We start from the raw sequence: 6,000 nt of genomic DNA, 5'->3' as shown, positions 1-6,000 counted from the left end.
AAACGCAGGAATTTTCTGGTGAGTCAGAGTTCCAAGAATCGGAGATTTACTTAGGCCATTTATTTCAGGACTAGCTATAACCATTAGTCATCCAGCCATGAATTTTTACATTCGCAGCTAATTGCACCTAAAAAACAAACTTTCCCTGGAGGCTTCGGGGTCTGTAGAGAGCGATTTGGCAGCCAGCGCTTCGGAGGGCTCTTCGGGCTGGGTATCGGGCGCCGCGGAAAGCCCGGCGTGCCGGCGGCACGGAGCACTTCCGCGGGAGCCCCCGGTGACGCGCTGTCTCCCTGTCCGGCCGCCTCCCGCAGGATGAAGTTATCGCCGTGTCGGAGAAGGTGACGGTGAAGCTGGAGGACCTCGCGAGATGGGCGCAGTCCGACTTCTCCAAGTGGCGGTGCGGCTTCCGGGCGGCGCCGGTGCCACCGGCCGACGCGGGCCGGAGCGGCCACAGGGAGGCCCTGGCCAGGTACCGGCAGTCCACGCTCAGCAGCGGCTTGAACTTCAAAGACATCCTGAAGGAGAAGGCTGACCTCGGTGAGTGCTCCCGGCGTGTCGCAATGGGGGGGAGGCGGCGTGTCACAATGGGGGGGGCGGCGTGTCACAGTGGTGGGGCGGCGTGTCACCACGGTGGGGCCGGGCGGTGGCCCCAGTGTCCTGGTGCTCCCCGTGGGAGGAGGTGGCTGGAGAGACCAGTGCTGCGCGTGGGAGCCCCGCCAGGACGGGGACGTGGGGAGCCCTCCGAGGTGAGGATGGGACTCGGCTCGCGGGATGCGCCGGGGACGCCGGCCGGACCTGCGTGAGGGACGGCGGTGGTGGCCCTGCCGCTGGGGATGGTCGCAGCTTTGGGGCCGCTTTYGCTCCTCGCGGACGCTCCGAGCTCTAAAGCCGGCGGTGGGGCCCAAGGTCCGGGGGACGGGTCTCCTGGCGGCGCGCGTGCCCCTTCGCCGGGCTGGGGCCGCAGGCCCATCACCACTGTCGGGGACGGCGCTTTGAGGTGCCTTCCGGAGACGTTTCTCTGTTTTACCAAGCTTTTAAAAAATGTTTCAAAAGAGCATCAAGTTTAGGACGGAATGGGTTGAAAGGTAAGAAACTAGACGTTAGGGCCGACGCGCGCGAGGAAATGCTTTTGTACCTACGTGAGCAGGAGCTGCGGGGCCGAGTTGGGCGTTACAAATGGCACGGCTGCGCTGGCGCYGCAGCCAGGTTGCGCTGAGCTGACGCTCCGTCTTGGAGGATTTATCTTCTGCATCTCGTTTTCCTGATCTTGCCAAACGGTGAAGTGATTTTGCCAATCTCTCATATCGCCATTAGATACATAGGCTGGAAGATTAAAGCACAATTGGAAGTTGTTATTATTTTTCATTGCATCTCCAGGAAAAAAAAACAACCCGTGCAATTCGTTCTCTTTTGCTTTGCTTTTCTGTGTGGTTTCTTCTGGTTCGTAATTACACRCAGTAATTTTCTGTGCTATTGCCCTGGCATCTTCTTTACGCACTACATTTCTTTGCGTTTGTTTGTTGTGTCAAAAGAATCTGAATGTTTTTCAGACAGAACTTTTGTGTGTTAATGTTTTCTTGTTTTTGTTTCTAACAAACAAAAAAACCCTTGTGGTAAGTTATGAAATTGCTGTTATCTACCATAGGAGCCAAAGAAAATTATCTTGAAGCCTAAAGCTTATACTTGCATGCTAAGCCTTTGAAAATAGGGGTTATACTGAAATGCTTATGGAATCTAAACTATATGCTGTAATTTCGATAACCCACAATCTGGTGTTGCTCATTTTCAGTCGGTGAATCTAGCATTTTTTGTTTGCTTTTTTTCAGTAGAAAAGGGTATTTTGAATGGCGTTTGATTCTGATTGCCTTTTTCTTCATCATGGCTGGTTGGTGGGGATGAAACCAAGGGTTCAAGAARACCTATAGCAGATTAGTCACGTTGATATAGACAACTGGTCTAGCCTGTGAAAGGCGATCAAAGAAACTTCTTAAATCTAATACTAAGATGATTTTTCGTTACTTGAAAGACCCAAGAAGTTGAGCGTATTTTGCTTCTCGGATCTGAAAATGACTCGCAAGAACTGCGATTTTTTGTTGTTCGTGAAGCAGCCCTGTTTGGTTGTGTCTTTCCACCGAGGCTGGGAGGTTTCTGAAGCAGGTGTTGAAGAGGCCTAGACAAACAAGGTGAACTCCTGGACCCCCTTTTTCCTATGAAAAACTATTTTTCCATTACAGAAAAATCCCGTAAAAGCGAACAGAATCAGAGATTTTTCCTACTAGGTGTCTTTGGACCTCGCTGTAGAAGGTAGTAGAAAACCATGTCCCTACCAAAGAGCTCAGGAAACCTGTACAAAATCAGTTTTCACACTATCCAGGAGTGGCAAAGGGTGAAATAACCGGGATGAAATGAAAGCGTGGCTGGCGCAGGCCCGCGGCAGCGGCACCGTGAGAACGGACGTGATTAAACGCACGACCGCTGGGCGCGAGGCTGCCTCACGCCGTAACTGGCTGCGGAGCGGCGCCTCCCGCGAGCCCTGTGCCGCGCGCAGCGGCCCTCGGCTGAGCCAAAAATAAGGTGACGCCTGGTTAAGCCACAGCCTGGGGAAACCGTCCACCTGTAATTGAAAGTTGACCCGAAYTCAAATTCAGTTGTTTTTCCTCTTCTTTTCTCTATTTTCTCTTTTTTTCCCCTTTTTTTTCCTTTCCTCTCTTTTTTCCTTCTTTTTTTCTTTTCCTTTTCTGAAGAAACTGGTATTTTGGTAGAATTCCACTGTTTTCATCACTAGTGAATTATGCAGAACTTTTCCTTAGGACTGTATTAAATAAAAGACCTAGCAATGGCATTTTTTTGTGAGCTTCAAGATTGCAGCCTGAGAAATGATTTTTAGAAATTATTTCTTTCTGCCTTTTGAGGTATTTATGTTATACATTTTGTCCCTTTCTACAAATATGTCAATATTGAATGTAAGCAGTTAATGTCTTAAGACTATTTATAGCTTTCTGAATATTTCTTTCAAATGTTGAGAAAAATAAAGAATAACAACAATGCAGCATATAAAAATAGAGTTCAGGAATGTATTATTCATAATGAACATGAGAACCTGTTTTTCCAGAATTGGTCTGATTAAATCATTCACTACTAAGGCCGCTAGTTATTTATTTTTGTCTTTAGAATTATTTAGGGGATTTTTCTTTGTAATAAATGACTTGTATACCCATATTTGGTAAACCAGTTGGAAGTCACCAAATGAGGAATTAGTTCATTTTACAAATTTTTAGCAACTAAGCAATGTAAACACTATCAGTTAAATATGGCAAAGTTGCATATTTGTATTCCTTGGGCTATAGTTTGAAAAAAAATTCAAATTATTTTATATAACACTGCTTCTTACAGACTTCCTTTAAGTGAAGTATGAAAGCTGCAGTGTAAGCTTTATTGGCCTATAAATATGTCATTATAGTTGGACTACATTTATATGCTTTGGATTGTTGTTTAAGCCAAGAAAATATGTCTCTACAGGTTGACTTTTTATTGAAACCCTTTGAGGCATACAACAGAATGTATTTTAGGCCAAGGTTATTAAAACAGCATTTTCATTTTTGCAGCAGACTCATTGTCAATTATGCTGCCACAAACTGTCTGTGGATAGGCAGTTATGAATGGTTTCATCTCTAAATGTGTCTTTTTCTAAAAGAAATAAAAGATAGAGGAGTCAGAGCTGAAATTGAGAGAAGAGACGGAGGGGAAACGAGGGGCCGCGGCGCTCACGGGCTCGGCGGTCCGGGCTGCGCCGGGTCGGGAGACCCCAGCCGTGCCTGCCGCAGGGTGAAGATCCTCGTTCTCACCGAAATCCAGGAAAATCCACTACTACTTTTAAGCGGGGATTTTGCCGGTCGCGAGGAGGTTTCCTGGCAGTTTTTCCTACTTCTTCCTTGCAAACTCCTTGGCGGAGCTTCCTGGGCAGCCCGAGCCCCGCGGGGATGGCTCGCCCCCAGCGACACGGGACCAGCCGTCACTCCTCCCCGTGCGGGTTATCGGATTATGATATAGTCAAGCTATAATGCTACCAAAACCAGTAATCTGCAGCCCACGCTCGCGATGGCGACTTCTGACCCGGCACGACTCTCCTTTCTCGTTGTCCGTCGTGTGCGGCTGAAGTCAGGCTCTCCCRGCTTAACTTGATGCAATAATTTTCTAACCAGCTAATTGTTAGCCTTTGCGAGTACAGCTATTTCTTTGGATGTTTTCTGCCCAAGTCATATGCCTCTTTGTTCCCCTCCTTCTGTCTTTGGCTGCCTTTTTTTTTCTTTTTTTCTTTTTTTGCCTCTTCCTGGTGTCTTCCTGGCCCGTTGTCCGAGCTGAATGCCGTTCTGATCTCGGTCGAGCTCCCGTAAGTGTCCCATTATCCCATTTTCCCCCTCTGTGCCCCCGTGCACCCTATGTTATTTTTGTCCTGTGGGTCGGAGCGACCTCTCTCGCTCTGCTTTAGCCGGCTGAATTGATACAGCTCTTTTGCTGCAGATGAGGCTATTACGGGACTTTGTCTGAGGTGCTCCACGGAGGCCAGATGGAGGAGGTGGCTCCTTTGGGAAAGGGCTGCCGTCTGGTGTCCTCCTGGGTGTTCGTACAGCTCCTAGCGCGCGCTGGGCGATGCTGCGGTCGCGGAAGAGCTCCTGCAGCCGGGAGAGCCGCGCTGCTAGGCTTGCCGTTCAGAGATGCCACCAAGCGTGAAGGCCGCCTTCTCTTCAGCCATCTTCTTCTGGTTTAACTACCCTGTACCTGTAGCGCTCAGCGTGTTTTGGATGGGAGATACCTGAGGAGCTGCCGCGAGAGCTCCCGGGAAGGCGGTGGGAGCAGGAGACAAGCTGGGAGCTAGCCGTGGCTCTGAGCTTGGCATTGCCATCGTTTCCCGAGCCCAGTGGGCTGCGGCGCTTCGGCCTCTCTGCRAGTCTTTCTTTTTTTTTTTTAAACTTCATTAAGCTTTTCAGATGTTTGCTTTGTGCTTATAGGCCACTAGGTGTGAGATAACGAATCCTTGTAGGCTTGTTGGCTCGAATGCTGCAAGGTGACGCTGCTGCCAGGTGCGACGTACCCCCAGTGACTCCCGTGGCGGCGGCGTCTCCAGGAGGAGCGATGCTGCTGTCTCTGGGAGAGCCTTCGCGCCCTCCCTCCTCGCTCGCTCGCTCCTCGCTGCTGCTGCTGCTGCTTCTCCTCCGCGCCTTCCCGCGTCTGTCCATGCGAATAGGCCGGCGGGTTTGGAGGTTGTCCTCAACCGCCTGGTCCTTCCAGAGGCCGCGCGTGCCCGAGGAACGCCCGCATGGTTTAGGTGCTGTTGATTGCTTCGTTTCAGAAGAAACTTATGGGGGTGGCAGAAACGTTTTAAAACACAGCCCTCGCCGTGGACGCCTTTTCTTCACCACTGTGCTGCATCGAGCCTCCGCCATTCGTGGCTTTTAAAAGGAGTTTTAACACCAYGTATCTTGAACTTTAAGCATGCCTTATCAAACAGAGAAAATTTGGGTTTCTCCTCAAACTTGGGCCTGCCTTTGAGCTCTGGTAAAAGCGGGTGGTGGCATTGCTCCTGGGGATTGAGGAGGTGGCTATGCTGTTCTTTGAAATGCAGGCAATCTATGGAGAAATGTAAACAAAATCCCACCTAGCTTCTCCCCAGGTAGCCCCAAATCGCAGTGCCCTTCCCCCCCCCCCCACTGCTGCTGCGGCAGGAGCAGGCTAACATGGTTATCGGAGTCGTGCTGATAGCGGCTGTCACTGCGTCAGCATTTTCAATTACATATTGGTATGACAGGGCACTTTGTCGCCGGTGTAGAGCGAAGCCATTTGCAATTGCAATTCATGTCTGTTCAGAAACATTAGGGAAGAAATCACTGCTGCAGAGTAGGAGGGGAGGAAGAGTTAAATTTTAGTGCCTTGCGAAGTCAGAGGGAATTGCCCCAAGTTCTTCTAAAGCTGAAGCTGCGGCAGTTTGCACCATTAATAAGA

General features: G+C 49.8%; 1 protein-coding gene across 1 annotated transcript in view; it reads left to right on the top strand.

Moving 5' to 3' along the window:
* Positions 1-314: 314 nt before the first annotated feature.
* ARID5B (AT-rich interaction domain 5B) overlaps positions 315-6,000 on the top strand; it is a 95,049-nt gene continuing 89,363 nt past the window's right edge. Inside the window, exon 1 of the mRNA XM_026069987.1 lies at positions 315-537. The gene's annotated coding sequence lies outside the window, so the exon portion shown is untranslated. The remainder of the gene's footprint in view (positions 538-6,000) is intronic.

Source organism: Apteryx rowi, unplaced genomic scaffold (genome assembly GCF_003343035.1).
Source record: "Apteryx rowi isolate R43461 unplaced genomic scaffold, aptRow1 scaffold_30, whole genome shotgun sequence".
NCBI classification, from domain to species: domain Eukaryota; kingdom Metazoa; phylum Chordata; class Aves; order Apterygiformes; family Apterygidae; genus Apteryx; species Apteryx rowi.
The sequence above is the reverse complement of the archived record's forward strand: the minus strand, read 5'-3'. Positions and strand labels throughout refer to the sequence as shown.